Below are 20,589 nucleotides of genomic sequence, written 5' to 3' on the forward strand. Positions count from 1 at the left end.
TTGCAGAACCGTGTCAAGCACTGATTATTTTGTGCCACTGAAGGCTTGGGCCGGGACCATACCAGTATAGCAATATTCTTTTCATGGAAAAAATGAAAAACCGAAGCAGGTCAAAGTCTTTGGTCCTTTTAAATAATGTGACTCTGGATGACAAAATAATTAATGTTTGTTTCCAACATTAGGGCTGTTTTCTTAAAGAAGTTCAATCCGCTTCGTGTTTTGTTTACTTGCACGAGACTAATGAGTATCGCGATGCTGGTATCGTCGCAACCTTTACTGAAGCCCATAGGGTTCTTACTCCTTTTATATTACACAGACTTTAAACTGGTAACCGAGGTCCTAGGATTCTCTGAGGCTGATTATTTGTTTAGATTTTACATCTTTATAATCTGGGTGGTTCAAGCCCTGACTGCTGATTGGCTGACAGCCGTGGTATATCAGACCGTATACCGCGGGTATGACGAAACATTTATTTTTACTGCTCTAATTACGTTGGTAACCAGTTTATAATAGCAATAAGGCACCTTGGGGGTTTGTGATAAACTCAGCAAAAAAAGAAAGGTCCTCTCACTGTCAACTGCGTTTATTTTCAGCAAACTTAACATGTGTAAATATTTGTATGAACATAACCAGATTCAACAACTGAGACATAAACTGAATAAGTTCCACAGACATGTGACTAACAGAAATTGAATAGTGTCCCTGAACAAGGTGGGGGTCAAACTCTAAAATAACAGTCAGTATATGTTGTGGCCACCAGCTGCATTTAATACTGCAGTGCATCTCCTCCTCATGGACTGCACCAGATTTGCCAGTTCTTGCTGTGAGATGTTACCCCACTCTCCCACCAAGGCACCTGCAAGTTCCCGGACATTTCTGGGGGGAATGGCCCTAGCCCTCACCCTCCGATACAACAGGTCCCAGACGTGCTCAATGGGATTGAATTCCAGGCTCTTTGCTGGCCATGGCAGAACACTGACATTCCTGTCTTGCAGGAAATCACACACAGAACTAGCAGTATGGCTTGTGGCATTGTCATGCTGGAGGGTCATGTCAGGATGAACCTGCAGGAAGAGTACCACATGAGGAGGGAGGATGTCTTCCCTGTAACGCACAGCGTTGAGATTGCCTGCAATGACAACAAGCTCAGCCCGATGATGCTGTGACACACCGCCCCAGACCATGACGGATCCTCCACCTCCAAATCGATCTCGCTCCAGAGTACAGGCCTCGGTGTAACGCTCATTCCTTCATCGATAAACATGAGCCCGACCATCACCCCTGGTGAGACAAAACCACGACTCGTCAAGAGAAGAGCACTTTTTGCCAGTCCTGTCTGGTCCAGCGACGGTGGGTTTGTGCCCATAGGCGACGTTGTTGCCGGTGATGTCTGGTGAGGACCTGACTTACAACAGGCCTACAAGCCCTCAGTCCAGCCTCTCTCAGCCTATTGCGGACAGTCTGAGCACTGATGGAGGGATTGTGCGTTCCTGGTGTAACTCGGGCAGTTGTTGTTGCCATCCTGTACCTGTGTGATGTTCGGATGTACCGATCCTGTGCAGGTGTTGTTACACGTGGTCTGCCACTGCGAGGACGATCAGCTGTCCATTCTGTCTCCCTGTAGTGCTGTCTTAGGGTCTCACAGTACGGCATTGCAATTTATTGCCCTGGCCACATCTGCAGTCCTCATGCCTCCTTGCAGCATGCCTAAGGCACGTTCACGCAGATGAGCAGGGACCCTGGGCATCTTTCTTTTGGTGTTTTTCAGAGTCAGTAAAAAAGCCTCTTTAGTGTCCTAAGTTTTCATATCTGTGACCTTAATTGCCTACCGTCTGTAAGCTGTTAGTGTCTTAACGACCTTTCCACAGGTGCATGTTCATTAATTGTTTATGGTTCATTGAACAAGCTTTGGAAACAGTGTTTAAACCCTTTACAATGAAGATCTGTGAAATTATTTTGATTTTTATGAATTATCTTTACAAGACAGGGTTCTGAAAAAGGGCCATTTCTTTTTTTTGCTGAGTTTATATTGCCAGTATACCACAGCTAAGGGCTGTGTCCAGGCAGTCCGCCATGCGTCGTGCCTAAGAACAGCCCTTCGCCGTGGTATATTGGCCACATACCACACCCCCTCGTGGCTTATTAAATAAATAGATACCGTAGTATATGGCTTGAATGGCAATCTCACACTGGCATTCACCCCAATCAGGTTGAATAGACAAGAGGGTTCACACTTCCTTTTAACCTGGGGGTAGCATTTTCATTTTCATTCCGGGTCCACCACGTTCAGGACCACAGTCAAAATGTACAAATGCCTTTTCATAAATATTGGGGTTCAGCTTGTTTAGGGGTGAGAGCGTACCTGCCATGGTCCCGTGTGGTTCGGTTGGTAGAGCATGACACTTGCAACGCCAGGGTTGTGGCTTCAATTCCCACAGGGGACCAGTATGTAAATGTATGCACTCTCTACTGTAAATCACTCTGAATAAGAGTGTCTGCTAAATGACTCAAATGTAAATGTAGCAGCAGATACAGGTTGTTACCTTGACAACAGAATTACACATACTGATATCATCAGTGAGATCTCCTGAAGTAAGAGGCATTGTAAGTGTTGTTGTCAAATGATATGCATACTCTAGCATACAAAATAAATAAAAAAGTGACAAGGTAGCAGGGAACAGTAAATTCACTGTGAGGGTATGTGCGAGTGTGATGGCGAACTTTGGCTAATGCATATTCACCTGTTTCTTGCAATGTAGCTACATTTACAATGATCTTGGGTGTGCAATTCCACCCCACCCCAGAGAGTATATGAACGTTTGTCGCCAGAGACGTGGTGTTTGTTATGACTATAGGTGAAACTGCTTGAGTTAATTGATAATATTTACAAAGTYTATTGCTCTATAAATTGCCTATTTTAAGTGCTTGGTTAGATGGCACCAATTATTCAACAGATCCTTGAAATAGTTTTTGAATCGTTTGAAATCACATGCATAGCCTACTGCGTTCAGGCTAGTGGGTCTTCTTGTAACCCTGCTCATCGAGAGAAAATGCTGACGTTTTTGGTTTCACTAACTTCTTTTCATAGCCAGTATAGTATGGCATATAGTATGCCAACATCAATACTGTAGGACCTCTCATTAAAAACAGTCATTTGCCTTAAGCTTTTGTTTCCCAACAATATGACTTCACTCAGGTTCCATTTCCGTGGGTTTCAGGTTACATACAGTGGCTGTATTGTTCATTTTACTGGTCATGATTCTGACCACTTCTGACCACTTGTTGGACGTACAAGAACGACTGTTCCTACATGACATACGCAACATATAATACCTCATAGAAATAGTGCAATTTAAAAACATAGTAGGTCAAAATTACATACACACACACATTTGCACACACACACACACACACTTGCTGTAACGGTTGTTCTCCTCCTCGTCTGAGGAGGAGCATGGATCGGACCAAAACGCAGCGTGTGTGGAATACATGATGAATTTATTTAAACAAGACTAACACGAAGCACACTTGAGAAATTACAAAACAATAAACGACGTAGACCGACCTGAACATGAGAACTTACAGACCACGAAGAACGCACGAACAGGAACAGACTAGACAAACGAAACAGTCCCGTGTGGTACAAACACTGACACGGAAGACAATCACCCACCAACAAACGGTGTGAACAGCCTACCTTAATATGGTTCTCAATCAGAGGAAACGTAAAACACCTGCCCCTGATTGAGAACCATATKAGGCTAAATAACAATGAACCTAAACATAGAAACAAATAACATAGACTGCCCACCCAGCTCACGTCCTGACCAARTAAACAAAGCTAAACAAAGGAAAATAAGGTCAGGAACGTGACACTTGCACACACATCAGCCAGTCAGTCAGTCCATAGCAGGGACCGTATACAGATTGTATTGATGGTCAATTCAGGACAGATGTTGTCCGGGTTTGTGTTCCACAGCTAGACACCCTGGTGTAGCCTATTGATAAATATATGGAAGGAGGGGATCTCTATCGTTCTTGCTTCAGTTCCGTGTTGTTGCCTCAGCCTGCCCCTCAGGCTAGAATGTTGTACCTACCTACTGGAAGTGGGACAGGCAGTGCCAGTCAGTACAAGGTGCTGGAGAGTGGGATGAGGAGGACAGAAGGCGATGGGAGGTGGGGAGTGACAGAATGATAGGGAGAGAGGATGATAAGGGAGAGGAGTGGAATGGCAGAGGTGAGAAGAGATTGGTATGGCAGTTTATTTTAAACGGGGTGTTTTCAGGGTCTTGATGTGAGGAATGTAGTGGAGCCTCCTCTCAGTTGTACAGTGCACTGCTTTTACTCTGTCACTGAAACTCCTACATTCTGTCAGCCCAGCTACACATACTGATGAAATGCATGAAGAACGCACTATTCATCTATCTATCCAAATTAAATTGTCTCTCTACCGTCCATCAATGCATGAGCCCCATAGAAAAATCATTGGCAACCTTTTTTTATGGATGCAAAATCTGTGTGGTCGGGCCCTTGTTTAGGGTTTGCAGACTTCGTCAATGAGTAAAGATTGCCAATCTGCCATTCTTCTTTTCCATGTCAAGCATTGCTACACCTTTATGGTGATTTTGATGACATGAAGGTGCTATGCTGTTATACACTGACTTCCTCATTATCGTGATTCTAAATATCTATTTTCATGCTTCACAGGGAGAAAAAACAGAAAATTCAAGACATTAAAAACAACATAAAAGAAGCTGTAGAGGTCAGTGCTGTTTACTGCTGATTTCTCCCTCTTGGTTACATTGTTTACATGAGTCATCAGTACTAGTATCCCAATAGAGGAAATCTTTAATACATTTCAAGATTTACAAAAACTTTTTTTCTGTAGATTTTGTAAATCAAGCTTTTTCTATTTTTCCTCCATTCCAGACTATAGTGACAGCCATGAGTACACTGACACCCCCAGTCCYGTTAGCCAACCCAGCACACCAGTTCCGAATCGAATACATCCTAAACCTAGTAAATCAGAAGGATTTTGAATTTACATCGGTAAGTATTTTTCTAATTAATAACTACTTATTCTCCCTGTCATGTTGGCATGTTTCCGGGTTGTTCTCTGATGGTACACGTTTAGCTCAGTGGGCTAACACAGACTAGTTCAAACCCTAATTGGATACTGCAGTCTCATTCTGGGTTCTTGCCCCAAAGAAACATTTTCACCTCAAACTGTTGAAACTATGAACATTAGTCAAACTGGCTGCTAACGTGATATAGGTCTATGTGTTTGAATTTAAGGCAGGATGGAATAGATCCAGTCAGTGAATGGAGGAATAGGACCAGTCAGAGAATGGAGGAATAGACCCAGTCAGAGAATGGAGGAATAGACCCAGTCCCAGAGAATGGAGGAATAGACCCAGTCAGAGAATGAGGAATACGACCCAGTCAGAGAATGGGAGGAATAGACCCAGTCAGAGAATGGAGGAATAGACCCAGTCAGAGAATGGAGGAATAGGACCAGTCAGAGAATGGAGGAATAGACCCCAGTAGAGAATGGAGGAATAGACCCAGTCAGAGAATGGAGGAATAGGACCAGTCAGAGAATGGAGGAATAGGACCAGTCAGAGAATGGAGGAATAGACGAGTCAGTGAATGGAGGAAAGACAGAGTCAGTGAATGGAAGATAGACAGAGTCAGTGAATGGAGGAAGAGACGAGTCATGAATGGAGGCATAGACAGTCAGTGAATGGAGGAATAGACAGAGTCAGTGAATGGAGGAATAGACAGAGTCAGTGAATGGAGGAATAGACAGAGTCAGTGAATGGAGGAATAGACAGAGTCAGTGAATGGAGGAATAGACAGTGAATGGAGGAATGGAGGATGACACTTCCGGTTTGGAGCGTGCGTCGCAATTCCGCCTCGCTCCACAGGTAGTTTCCCTTTTCATTCATTTTCATTACAGTACAACGGTTTGATTTGTTTGATCTTAGCTAGCTACATAGCCGTCTTTGTATCAAAGAAAAATTGTGTAGTTATTGAGGTTATTGAGGTTCGCTAGCCAGCTATTTTCGTCGCGACGTAACAACGTAGTCAACACTGCTAGCTAGCCAGCTAGCCACCGAATAGCAGCACAGCAGCATAGCAGCACTGGAGAAACGATTACATTACAACGGAACGACTTGATTAGTGTAGTGTTAGCTGGCTACACAGTTCTCTTTGCTATCTTTGTATCTAAGAATCGTGTAGCTTAGAGTTGGTTAGAGTAATTATTCGGTTAACTAGCCAGCTATTTTCGTAACGTAACGCAGTCAACACTGCTAGCTAGCCAGCTAGACCACGAATAGCAGCATAGCAGCTCTGGAGAAACGATTACATTACAACGGAACCGACTTGATTAGTGTAGTGTTAGCTGGCTACATAGTTGTCTTTGCTATCTTTGTATCTAAGATAATTGTGTAGCTTAGAGTTGGTTAGAGTAATTATCCGGTTAACTAGCCAGCTATTTTCGTCCACCACGCTGCGCTGCCGTCTCCTACCTAGTCAACACTGCTAGCTAACACTGCTAGTTAGCCAACTTCTACCGAATAGCAGCACTGTAGAAATCTCACACTACAACTTACATTACAACGGAACGACTTTGATTAGCGTAGTGTTAGCTAGCTACATAGTTGTCTTTGCTGTCTTTGTATCCAAGATAATTGTGTAGTTTTGAGTAATTGTCGAGGTTACCTAGCACTACACGTTCAAACAAAGTCACAACGCAGCCACTGCTAGCCAGCCTACTTCACCGCCAGCAGTACTATATCATTTTAGTCAATAAGATTTTAGTCAATAAGATTTTATTTTATTTTTGCAACGTAAGCTTAACTTCCTGAACATTCGAGACGTGCAGTCCACTTGTCATTCTAATCTCCTTTGCATTGCGTAGCCTCTTCTGTAGCCTGTCACCTATGTGTCTGTCTATCCCTCTTCTCTCCTCTCTGCACAGACCATACAAACGCTTCACACGGCGTGGCCGCCGCCATTCTAACCTGGTGGTCCAGCGCGCACGACCCACGTGGAGTTCCAGGTCTCCGCAGCCTCTGGAACTGCCGATCTGCGGCCAACACGGCAGAGTTCATCTCAGCCTATGCGTCCCTCCAGTCCCTCGACTTCTTGGCACTGACGGAAACATGGATTACCACTGACAACACTGCTACTCCTACTGCTCTCGCCTCGTCTGCCCACGTGTTCTCGCACACCCCGAGAGCTTCTGGTCAGCGGGGCGGTGGCACTGGGATCCTCATCTCTCCAAGTGGACATTCTCTCTTTCTCCCCTGACCCATCTGTCTATCGCCTCCTTTGAATTCCATGCTGTCACAGTTACCAGCCCTTTCAAGCTTAACATCCTTATCATTAATCGCCCTCCAGGTTCCCTTGGAGAGTTCATCAATGAGCTTGACGCCCTGATAAGTTCCTTTCCTGAGGATGGCTCACCTCTCACAGTTCTGGGTGACTTTAACCTCCCACGTCTACCTTTGCTCATTCCTCTCTGCCTCCTTCTTTCCACTCCTCTCCTCTTTTGACCTCACCCTCTCACCTTCCCCCCTACTCACAAGGCAGGCAATACGCTTGACCTCATCTTTACTAGATGCTGCTCTTCCACTAATCTCACTGCAACTCCCCTCCAAGTCTCCGACCACTACCTTGTATCCTTTTCCCTCTCGCTCTCATCTAACACTTCCCACACTGCCCCTATCGGATGGTATCGCGCCGTCCCAACCTTCGCTCTCTCTCCCCTGCTACTCTCTCCTCTTCCATCCTATCATCTCTTCCTCGGCTCAAACCTTCTCCAACCTATGTCCTGATTCTGCCTCCTCAACCTCCTCTCCTCCCTTTCTGCATCCTTTGACTCTCTATGTCCCCTCCCTCCAGGCCGGTCTCGGTCCTCCCCTCCTGCTCCGTGGCTCGACGACTCACTGCGAGCTCACAGAACAGGGCTCCGGGCAGCCGAGCGGAAATGGAGGAAAACCTCGCCTCCCTGCGGACCTGGCATCCTTTCACTCTCCCTCTCTACTTTCTCCTCTTCTGTCTCTGCTGCTAAAGCCACTTTCTACCACTCTAAATTCCAAGCATCTGCCTCTAACCCTAGGAAGCTCTTTGCCACTTCTCCTCCTCCTGAATCCTCCTCCCCCTCCTCCCCCTCCTCCTCTCTGCGGATGACTTCGTCCAACCATTTTGAAAAAGGTCGACGACATCCGATCCTCGTTTGCTAAGTCAAACGACACCGCTGGTTCTGCTCACACTGCCCTACCTGTGCTTTGACCTCTTTTTCCCCTCTCTCTCCAAGATGAAATCTCGTGTCTTGTGACGGCCGACCGCCCAACAACCTGCCCGCTTGACCCTATCCCCTCCTCCTTCTCCAGACCATTTCCGGGAGACCTTCTCCCTTACTCACCTCGCTCATCAACTCATCCTTGACCGCTGGCTACGTCCCTTCCGTCTTCAAGAGAGCGAGAGTTGCACCCCTTCTGAAAAAACCTACACTCGATCCCTCCGATGTCAACAACTACAGACCAGTATCCCTTCTTTCTTTTCTCTCCAAAACTCTTGAACGTGCCGTCCTTGGCCAGCTCTCCTGCTATCACTCTCAGATCCTTTTGATCAAATCAGTCAGTTCAAGACTAGCATCTTCAACTGAGACTGCTCTTTCTCTGTGTCACGGAGGTTGCTCCGCACTGCCTAAAGCTAACTCTCTCTTCCTCTGCTCTCATCCTTCTAGACCTATCGGCTGCCTTCGATACTGTGAACCATCAGATCCTCCTCTCACCCTCTCCGAGTTGGGCATCTCCGGCGCGGCCCACGCTTGGATTGCGTCCTACCTGACAGGTCGCTCCTACCAGGTGGCGTGGCGAGAATCTGTTCCCGCACACGTGCTCTCACCACTGGTGTCCCCAGGGCTCTGTTCTACTGCTCTCCTATTCTCGTTATACACCAAGTCACTTGGCTCTGTCATAATCCTCACATGGCCTCTCTATCATTGCTATGCAGACGACACACAATTAATCTTCTCCTTTCCCCCCTCTGATAACCAGGTGGCGAATCGCATCTCTGCATGTCTGGCAGACATATCAGTGTGGATGACGGATCACCACCTCAAGCTGAACCTCGGCAGACGGAGCTGCTCTTCCTCCGGGGAAGGACTGCCCGTTCCTGATCTCGCCATCACGGTTGACAACCATTGTGTCCTCCTCCCAGAGCGCTAAGAACCTTGGCGTGATCCTGGACAACACCCTGTCGTTCTCACACTCACAATCAAGGCGGTGACCCGTTCCTGTAGGTTCATGCTCTACACATTGCGCAGAGTACGCCCCTGCCTCACACAGGAAGCGCGCAGGTCCTAATCCAGGCACTTGTCTCTCCCGTCTGGATTACTGCAACTCGCTGTTGGCTGGGGCTCCTGCCTGTGCCATTAAACCCCTACAACTCATCCAGAACGCCGCAGCCCGTCTGGTGTTCAACCTTCCCAAGTTCTCTCACGTCACCCGACCGCTCCTCCGCTCTCTCCACTGGCTTCCAGTTGAAGCTCGCATCCGCTACAAGACCATGGTGCTTGCCTACGGAGCTGTGAGGGGAACGGCACTCCGTACCTTCAGGCTCTGATCAGGCCCATACACCCAAACAAGGGCACTGCGTTCATCCACCTCTGCCTGCTCGCCTCCCTACCTCTGAGGAAGTACAGTTCCCGCAGCCCAGTCAAAACTGTTCGCTGCTCTGGCACCCCAATGGTGGAACAAACTCCCTCACGCCCAGGTCAGCGGGAGTCAATCACCACCTTCCGGAGACACCTGAAACCCCACCTCTTTAAGGAATACCTAGGATAGGATTAAAGTATTCCTCTCCTACCCCCCCCTCCCCCTTAAATGAGTTAGATGCACTTATTGTAAAGTGGTTGTTCCATCTGGATATCATACGGTGAATGCACCAATTTGTAAGTCGCTCTGGATAAGAGCGTCTGCTAAATGACTTAAATGTTAAATGAATAGGACAATAAGTTCCTAGAGGAACATCACATCAGCCATGAAAGCTAATACAGAATGGTGTCTGTCTGTTTTGTGGTTCAGTAATTAGCAGGTTTGCTCTCCTTGGGATGCTCACAATTGAATGAGGCTCTCACCTGAGAGATGCATGGCCTGTGCCTGTTAACACTGATTGTGTTTAATAACACTAAATGGGTCTGATGGGAGTTCCCCTCTGAACCACCAGGACCCTCAGGGATTCCTTCCAAACTGCCTGTTCCCAGGGTTGGCAGGCAGATGGGCAGGCAGGATAGGCAGACAGACAGACAGGCAGGCAAACAGGCAGGATAAGCAGGCAGGCAGGATAAGCAGTTTTCCTATTCTGAATCAGAAGTTGCAACTTTAGGTGAGAGTTTGCCCCCCAATCCCCCCTTCTGTAAAACTTGTAAATATTGACTTTAAATTGTGACTTCCTGTATTATACTGATGCTAAAATGTTTATTCTACTGAGCCACTGTTCATATTCTTATCTTGTATTATTTCTTATTGTTGTTGCATTGTCGAAGGAACCTGCAAGTAAGCATTTCATTGGACGGTGTATACCATGTGTATCCCATACATACGACTAAAACGTGAAACTTGGTGAGAATTTGCCCTGATGCTTTCTATAGATTTGAAGATATTTTATATGGTCTGTTGCTGTGCCAAAGGAATCTATGCCAATCTACACTAAATAAAGTGCATTCGGAAAGTATTCAGACCCCTTGACTTTTTCCACATTCTGTTGTGTTACAGCCTTATTCTGAAATGGATTTAAAAAATAATAATTCTCCATCAATCTACACACAATACATAATGACAAACCAAAAATATTACTTTTACATAAGTATTCAGACCTGTTACTCAGTGCTTTGTTGAAGCACCTTTGGCAGTGATTACAGCCTCGAGTCTTCTTGGGTATGGCACGACAAGCTTGTCACTCCTGTATTTGGGGAGTTTCTCCCATTCTTCTCTGAAGATCCTCTGAAGCTCTGTCAGATTGGATGGGGAGAGTCGCTGCACAGCTATTTTCAGGTCTCTCCAGAGATGTTTGATCGAYTTCAAGTCCGGGCTCTGGCAGGGCCACTCGAGGACATTCAGAGACGTGTCCTGAAGACACTCCTGCGTCGTCTTGGCTGTGTGCTTTGGGTCGTTGTCCTGTTGTTAGGTGAACCTTCKCCCCAGTCTGAGGTCCTGAGCGCTCTGGAGAAGGTTTTCAACAAGGATCTCTCTGTACTTTGCTCCATTCATCTTTCACTCGATCCTGTCTAGTCTCCAAGTCCCTGCCGCTGAAAAACATCTCCACAGCATGATGCTACCACCACCATGCTTCACTTTAGGGATGGTGCCAGGTTTCCTCCAGATGTGATGGCAGGTAGCCTAGTGGTTAGAGCGTTGGGCCAGTAACCGAAAGGTTGCTGGATTGAATCCCCAAAGCTGTTGTTCTGCCCCTGAACAAAGCAGTTAACTCAGTTCCCCGGTAGGGCGTCATTGTAAATAAGAATTTGTTCTTGCCTAGTTAAATAAAGGTTACACGTGACGCTTGGCATTCAGGCCAAAGAGTTCAATCTTGGTTTCATCAGACCAGAGAATTTTGTTTCTCATGGTCAGAATCCTTTAGGTGCCTTTTGGCAAACTCCAAGTGGGCTGTCATGTGCATTTTACTGAAGAGTGGCTTCTGTCTGGCCACTCTACCATAGTCCTGATTGATGGAGTGCTGCAGAGATGGTTGTCCTTCTGGAAGGTTCTCCCATCTCCAAAGAGCAACTCTGAGACAATTCCTTCAGCCTCATGGCTTGGTTTTTGCTCTGACATTTACTGCTAACTCTGGGACCTTATAGAGACAGGTGTGTGCCTTTCCAAATCATTTCCAATCAATTGAATTGACCATATGTGGACTCCAATCAAGTTGTAGAAACATATCAAAGGTGATCAATGGAAACAGGATACACCTGAGCTCAATTTCGAGTCTCATATCTAAGGGTCTGAATACTTATGTAAATAAGGTATTTCTGTTTTTTATTTTGAATACATTTGCAAACATTTCAAAAACCTGTCTTTGTCATTATGGAGTATTGTGTGTAGATTGATGAGGATTTATTATTTATTTAATCCATTTTAGAATAAGGCTGTAATGTAAAAAAAAAAATGAAAAAAGTCAAGGGGTCTGAATACTTTCTGAATGCACTGTATATGGGGGATTGGAATGTCTGTGGCTTCTGACTACTCTTCTGAAGCATCTAACTCATTATATTAATGTGGGTTTGTGTGTGTTTGGCCAGAGAAGACTATCTGATTGGCTGCTGCRGCCTCCTCCTCCCTCTCACCCTCCCCCCTATCTCCTTGCCCTAGGCTAGGGCCTACCAGGAACCAGTCTGACTGGTTGACTCTGCCTGCCGCTTCGCTCCGCTCTGCTTAGGGTTCTGAAAGGGAACAGGGACACGGCCTGGGACAGGAAACCTGAGCTTAGCCAATGCCTTGAATATACTGACTACATGTGTCTTCCTTTTCTTTAATATAATATAATTTCATGAAATCACAAGTCCAATACAGCAAATGAAAGATAAACATCTTGTGAAACCAGCCAACATGTCCGATTTTTAAAATGTTTTACAGCGAAAACACAACATATATTTATGTTAGCTCACCACAATATCAAAAACAAGTCACCGCACTGAATCACTGAACCTTGTGAACAACTTTATTCTCAGATGAAAGTCATAATGACATTCATGTTATAACCAATATCATTTATGTTTTGTTCGATTGGTGCATAATTTATAGCCAAATCGTGGGTGGTTTACATTGGCGCCCTGCCATGTTCAGGAAATGGCTCCAAACATGCGAAAGTAATTAAGATAGCAATTGTGAAATAGAAATACTCATCAATAACTTTTGATGAAAAGATACATGTTTAACAGTATAATTAAGAATACAGCTGGTTCTTAAATGCAACGCAGCTGTGTAATAGATTTAAAAAATACTAAAAAGCACAGCATGCATTTAATGCTGAGACAGGCGCTCAAGGCATTCTCGCCCGCATGTTGGAGTCAACAGAATACAAAATTTACATCATAAATATTCCCTTACGCTTTGATGATCTTTCATCAGAATGCAGTGCGGATCGTAGTTCATCCAACAATAAATCGTTTTTTTGTTTTATAATGTCCATTACTTCTGTCGAATTAGCAATTTGGCTAGCATGTGGTAGTTCCAGTGTCCATGCGAACTTTACGCTAATGAACAAAAAACTTCAAAAAGTGATATTAAAATCAAATAAACTGGTCAAACTAAGTTGAGAATCAATCTTCAGGATGTTTTTCTCATATATATAATAACGTCCAAACGGAGCATTTCTTCATGTCTATCTAACGCATTGCAGACAAGGACATTCACATGGCGTAGTGTGCGTGGCAAGAACTGGCAATATGCCTGACCAGTCACTCTCATTGGCTCTCATCGGTCCACATCAAGCTATATGCTTATTCCACGTTCTACTGCCTGTTGACATCTAGTGGAAGGCGTATTGAGTGCATACAGATCCATAAATATAAGGCAATTGAATAGGCGATGCTTTCACAGCGACCCATTTTCAGAATTTTCATCTCCTGTTTGGAGTTTGCCTGCCATATGAGTTCTGTTTTACTCACAGATATATTTCAAGACCGTTTTAAAAAACTTCAGAGTGTTTTCATAATAGTGAATATAACATGCATATCATATGATCTAGGACAGAGTACGAGGCCGTTTAATTTGGGCACAAATTCATCCAAAAGTGAAAATGTTGCCCCCTATCCCTAAGAAGTTTTAAAGAGTTTGGTTTCTTCTACTGTACGTACTGGCCTTTTCTCTCAGTGAACTTCTGTCCATGTCTCAGGGAACTTCTGTCCATGTCTCAGTGAACTTCTGTCCATGTCTCAGTGAACTTCTGTCCACGTCTCAGTGAACTTCTGTCCACGTCTCAGTGAACTTCTGTCCACGTCTCAGTGAACTTCTGTCCACGTCTCAGTGAACTTCCTCAACCCATATGTTCGTTGTCCTGATCTGTCTCCTCCTCTTCTGTCCTTCTCTAAATATAACACCAGTTTGAACCAGGACAGGCGTCTTGCTATCTTTCTGTCCTCAGCTATGTACGCTGATGGGATACCTCAAGAATAGGGACAGGAGTTTTAGCCTACCTGGTTATAATATTTTGGGGGGTTATTATATTTGTCCTATTACACACAAGGGTATAATAGAAATGTGTTTCTTGCTTATCCCATCTCCCCCTGAGACACCCTGAGGGAGCAGGACCACAGCCATTGTACAGCGCCCCTGGGAGCAATTAAGGTTAAGTGCCTTGCTCAAGGTCACAGCGACATATTTTTCACCTTGTCGGCTCCGGTATTCGATCCAGCGACCTTTCGGTTACTGGCCCAATGCTCTAACCTTAAGGCTACCTGCCACATGGTTAGGAGAAACACTTGACCCTACTAATTAGTCACTAGCGTTAAAATGCTCGTTGATTGATTTACAGCATGAGTGAATGTCAGGATTGCAGCGTGGTCAGAGTGAGACTGACATTTCATTTATGGCAATTTAGCTAGTTTGCTTGCACTTTCTAGCTAATTTGTCCTATTTAGCTAGCTTGCTGTTGCTAGATAATTTGTCCTGGGATATAAACATTGAGTTGTTATTTTACCTGAAATGCACAAGGTCCTCTACTCCGACAATTTATCCACACATAAAACAGTCAACTGAATCATTTCTAGTCATCTCTCCTCCTTCCAGGCTTTTTCATCTTTGAATTTATATGGGGATTGGCATCTAAACTTTCATTATATTACTACACCGACCGGCAACACAGTTCATCTTTCAATCACCCACGTGGGTATAACCAATAAGGAGGCGACGCGAGCGGTGTGGTCAGCCTATTAGCCTCTATGCTAGCCCAGGGATTGCCAACCCTCCTGGGCAGCTCCTGCAGGATTTTGTTTCAGTCTAACTTTAAACACATATGATCATATTAATTATCTCCTCCTCAGGATTAGCTGGTGTAGTTTGCTATAATATGACTAGGCCAAATGACTGGGTAGGTTAGATAGGATAGATTTAAACAACCATTGCTTCTTCATCTTACCTTCTGATAGGCTAAAGACATGTAGAACAGGTAGTGTATTTCAGACTTGATTTTCCCTTACAAAAATGTATCAACCCCTACAAAAATATCCATTAATTATAGACGGGTTGGCTGACAACTTCGCGATAACCACTCTGTTTTTCCCCATAGCTGTGCACGCGTCGTAGTTGCTAGTGGTAGCCCAGCAGTTAAGAGTGCTGGGCCAGTAACATAAAGGTTGCTGGTTCAGAGCCGGCAAGGTGGAATAATCTGCCGTTCTGCCCTTGAACAAGGCAGTTAATCCCTAACAACAACTTCTCCCAGGGCACCGATGCCTTGGACATTGATTAAGGCTTCCCCCCCGCACCTCTGATTCAGAGGGCTTGAGTTAAATGCGGAAGACACATTTCGGTTGAATGCTTTCCGTGATGTGCAACTGACTAGGTATCCCTTTCCCTAAACATCCAACCCGTCTATAATCCACATAATTCACATTTCCTGTTGCTGCAGGATTATTTTCCTGCTGTAGGAAACTGGCTAGAATTAAGATCCTACATACTGTATGTAGGTGAACTATCGCTCAATTATCCAATAATTTGAGATGTACAGGTGTGCCGCGGGTGTAGGGCCTAGGGCTACATTTTCTATTGCCTGAATGAAATTAACACCTGAAATGTAAACAATGTTGAAGGACTTTTCTAATCTGAGTTGGGTCCAAGTTGGCAACCGGTTCAACTGTCTACCCATGTACTGACCTGATCCAGTTCTCTGTGTTGTGTTGTTCTGCAGGAGTTCTATGAGCATGCTAAGACCCTATGGCAAGACGAGGGGGTGAAGGCCTGCTTCGAGAGATCCAATGAGTACCAGCTGATCGACTGTGCACACTAGTAAGTACCCACCCACTCTTTGCCCCTTTATGAAACACACACACGCAGACTCAAACTTCAGGACAGGTTAAGTATACATTTTTATTTTCATTTAACTGTTTTGTTGCTGACTTATTTAATTTGTCCAGCTGACAATGGCATCCTCAATCTACAGTATGGCTGTTGTTTCACTCTACAGTATGGCTGTTGTTTCACTATACAGTATGGCTGTTGATTCACTCTACTGTATGGCTGTTGATTCAATCTACAGTATGGCTGTGGTTTCTCTCTACAGTATGGCTGTTGATTCAATCTACAGTATGGCTGGTGGTTTCTCTCTACAGTATGGCTGGTTGTTTCCTCTAAGTATGGTGTTGTTTCACTTACAGTATGGCTGTTGTTTGCATCTAGTTTGGCTGCTTGTTTCACTCTACAGTAATGGCTGTTTGTTTCACTATCAGTGTGGCTGTTGTTTCAACTATACAGTGTGGGCGTGTTGATGTTAACTCTAGCTGTATGGCTGTTGTTTCAATCTACAGTATGGGCTGTTGAGTTCAACTCTACAGTAATGGCTGTTTTGATTCACTCACAGTTGGCTGTTGTTTTTCACTCTACTGGTATGGTGTTGATTCACTCTACTGTATGGCTGTTGATTCAATCTACAGTATGGGCTTGTTGTTTCTCTCTACAGTATGGCGTGTGGGTTTCTCTCTACAGTATGGCGTGGTTTCACCTACAGTATGGCTGTTGTTTCACTCTACAGTATGGCTGTTGTTTACTCTTACAGTATGGATGTTGTTTCACTCTACAGTATGGCTTGTTGTTTCACTCTACAGTATGGCTTTGGTTTCATCTACAGTATGGTGTTGTTTCATTACAGTTGGCTGTTTTTGCACTCTACGTATGGCTGTTGTCAATTACAGTATGGCTGTGTTTCCTCTATGGTATGGCCTCGTTGTTTCTCTCTACAGTATGGCTGTTGTTTCACTCTCAGTATGGTGTTGGATTCGACTCTACTGTATGGCTGTGATTTCACTCTACAGTTGGGTTGTTTCACTCTTACAGTAATGGGCTGTTGATTCACTCTACAGTATGGTGTTGTTTCACTCTACTGCATGGTGTTGATTCATCTCTACAGTATGGCTGTTGATTCATCTTACTGTATGGCTGTTGATTCACTCTACAGTATGGCTGTTGTTTCACTCTACAGTATGGCTGTTGATTCACTCTACAGTATGGTGTTGATTCAATCTACAGTATGGCTGTTGTTTTCACTCTACAGTATGGCTGTTGATTCACTCTACAGTATGGCTGTTGTTTCACTCTACAGTATGGCTGTTGATTCACTCTACAGTATGGCTGTTGATTCAGCTACTGTATGGCTGTTGATTCCTTACTATGGTGTTGATTCACTCTACAGTATGGCTGTTGATTCACTCTACTGTATGGCTGTTGATTCACTCTACAGTATGGCTGTTGATTCACTCTACAGTATGGCTGTTGTTCCTCTAGCTGCATGGCTGTTGATTCACTCTTACAGTATGGCTGTTGATTCACTCTACTGTATGGCTGTTGATTATCTCTACTGCATGGCTGGTTGATTCACTCTACAGTATGGCTGTTGATTTCACTCTACTGTTATGGCTGTTGATTCACTCTACAGTATGGTGTTGATTCACTCTACAGTATGGCTGTGTGTTTCACTCTACAGTATGGCTGTTGATTCACATCTGTCTGTATGGCTGGTGATTCACTCTACAGTATGGCTGTTGATTACTCTCGCAGTTGGGCTGTTTGATTCACGTCTACAGTTATGGCTGTTGATTCACTCTACAGTATGGCTGTTGATTCACTCTACTGTATGGCTGGTGATTCACTCTACAGTATGGCTGTTGATTCAATCTACATGTATGGCTGGTGATTCACTCTACAGGTATGGCTGTTGATTCAATCTTAGCTGTTGGCTGTTGATTTCAATCTACAGTATGGCTGTTTGATTCACTCTACCTGCATGCTGTTGTTGTCTCTCTACAGTATGGCTGTTGATTCACTCTACAGTATGGCTGTTTTTGATTCACTCTACAGTATGGCTGTTGATTCACTCTACAGTATGGCTGTATTGATTGCACTCTACAGTTATGGCTGTTGTTTCACTCTACTGTATGGCTGTTGTTTCACTCTACAGTATGGTTGTGATCACGGTCTACAGTATGGCTGTTGCATTCACTGCTATGTATGGCTGTTGATTCACTCTTACTGTATGGCTGTTGATTATCGGTCTACAGTATGGCTGTTGTTCACTCTACAGTTGGCTGTTGAATTCACGTCTACCAGTATGGCTGTTTGATTCACTCTACAGTATGGCTGTTGTTTCACGTAGCTCTACTGTATGGCTGTTGTTTACTCTATGCTGTGATGGCTTTGCTTCATCCTACAGTATGGCTGTTGATTCACTCTACAGTATGGCTTGTTGATTTCACTCTACAGTAATGGCTGTTGGCTTCTCGTAAGTTATGGTGTTGTTTTCACTCTACAGTATGGCTGTTGATTCACTCTACAGTATGGCTGTTGATTCACTCTTCAGTATGGCTGTTGTTTCAATCTACTGTATGGCTGTTGTTTCAATCTACTGTATGGCTGTTGTTTCACTCCACAGTATGGCTGTTGTTGAGATTGTGTTTTACAATAGCTTGGTTTTTTATTTGTATGTGCTGGAGATCTGTGCATATTCCAATATATTTTCATTGTGGCTGTGTTGGGAGGGAGAGGGTTGGTTGTGTTGGGAGGGAGAGGGTTGGCTGTGTTGGGAGGGAGAGGGTTGGCTGTGTTGGGAGGGAGAGGGTTGGCTGTGTTGGGAGGGAGAGGGTTGGCTGTGTTGGGAGGGAGAGGGTTGGTTGTGTTGGGAGGGAGAGGGTTGGCTGTGTTGGGAGGGAGAGAGTTAGCTGTGTTGGGAGGGAGAGTTTTACAGTAGAGCTTACCTTTCCCTCATTGGCTCATAGCTTTTCATTTCTGGAATTGCTTCTTTTCTGTTTTTTTGTCTCTGTCAGACCTGACTATGTTATAAGTCTGGTCACATGAATCCAGAGTTGTTGGAAGATGGATGCTCTTGGTGGGGGGGGCATTAAAGCTTTGCAGCAAGATGATCATGAAATCTCTCCCTTGTTTTGAAATGTGATTCTGGTTTGTTATTCTTAGCCCGGGGATGCGACCCGCTCCTGGACCGTCAAAGACAGACAGAAAGGCAGGAAGACGACAGACGGAGAGGCAGGCAGGTAGACGGACAGTTAGGTGCAGGCTAAAGGGGAGAGACATATAGATGGAGGTCTTTCCTGCATTGCGGGGTATGTATATCAGCCCTCCTCCAGTCTCCCACACCCAGCAGCCCAGCCTGTGTTGTGGATCAGATGCTGGGCTGGGTGGCCAGACCGGAAGTGCTCCCCTCCCCCCGCTGTGTACTTACGTAAACGGAGAAGCAGAGAAGGGGAGAGGGAGAGCTATTTTTAACTCAGGCTCGCTGCAGAAGGAGAAAGAATGAGTGTGTGTGTGTGTGTGTGTGTGTGTGTGTGTGTGTGTGTGTGTGTGTTGGGGAAAAGAGAGACAACTTTAGCATTCAATATGAAGGTGTCCGGCATGGAATGAAAATCTGTCTGGGTTAGTGAGGGAAAGTAAAAGACCCTCCCTTGGTAGTGTTCCCCCGTCTTCTGTGTCAGTGATAAGGACTTGGTAGTGTTCCCCCGTCTCTGTGTCAGTGAGAAGGACTTGGTAGTGTTCCCCCGTCTCTGTGTCAGTTATAAGGACTTGGTAGTGTTCCCCCGTCTCTGTGTCAGTGAGAAGGACTTGGTAGTGTTCCCCCGTCTCTGTGCAGTGATAAGGACTTGGTAGTGTTCCCCCCTCTCTGTGTCAGTGAGAAGGACTGGGTAGTTCCCCCTCTCTGTGTCAGTGATAAGGACTTGGTAGTGTTCCCCGTCTCTGTGTCAGTGATAAGGACTTGGTAGTGTCCCCCCTCTCTGTGTCAGTGATAAGGACTTGGTAATCCCCCTCTCTGTGTCAGTGATAAGGACTTGTAGTTCCCCGTCTCTGTGTCATGATAAGGACTTGGTAGTGTTCCCCCGTCTCTGTGTCAGTGATAAGAATTGGTAGTTCCCCCTCTTTGTCAGTTAAGGACTTGGTAGTGTTCCCCCGTCTCTGTGTCAGTGATAAGGACCTGGTAGTGTTCCCCCGTCTCTGTGTCAGTGATAAGAGACTTGTAGTGTTCCCCGTCTCTGTGTCAGTGATAAGGACTTGGTAGTATTCCCCCTTCTCGTGTCAGTGATAGGACTTGGTAGTTGTCCCCCTCTGTGTCAGTGATAAGGACTTGTAGTTTCCCCCGTCTCTGTGTCAGTGATAAGGACTTGGTAGTGTTCCCCCGTCTTCTGTGCCAGATAAGAGACTGTGTAGAGTCCCCCCTCTCTGTGTCAGTGATAAGGACTTGAGTAGTGTCCCCCGTCCTGTGTCAGTGATAAGGACTTGGTAGTTGTTCCCCCGTCTCTGTGTCAGTGATAAGGACTTGGTAGTGTTCCCCGTCTGTTTCTGCGTGTCCAGTGATAAAAAG

General features: G+C 45.1%; 1 pseudogene; it reads left to right on the forward strand.

Annotated features, from left to right (window-relative positions):
• LOC111970323 (guanine nucleotide-binding protein G(s) subunit alpha-like) overlaps positions 1-20,589 on the forward strand; it is a 53,554-nt pseudogene that overhangs the window by 15,046 nt on the left and 17,919 nt on the right.

This window comes from Salvelinus sp. IW2-2015, linkage group LG1, assembly GCF_002910315.2.
Source record: "Salvelinus sp. IW2-2015 linkage group LG1, ASM291031v2, whole genome shotgun sequence".
Taxonomy (NCBI): domain Eukaryota; kingdom Metazoa; phylum Chordata; class Actinopteri; order Salmoniformes; family Salmonidae; genus Salvelinus; species Salvelinus sp. IW2-2015.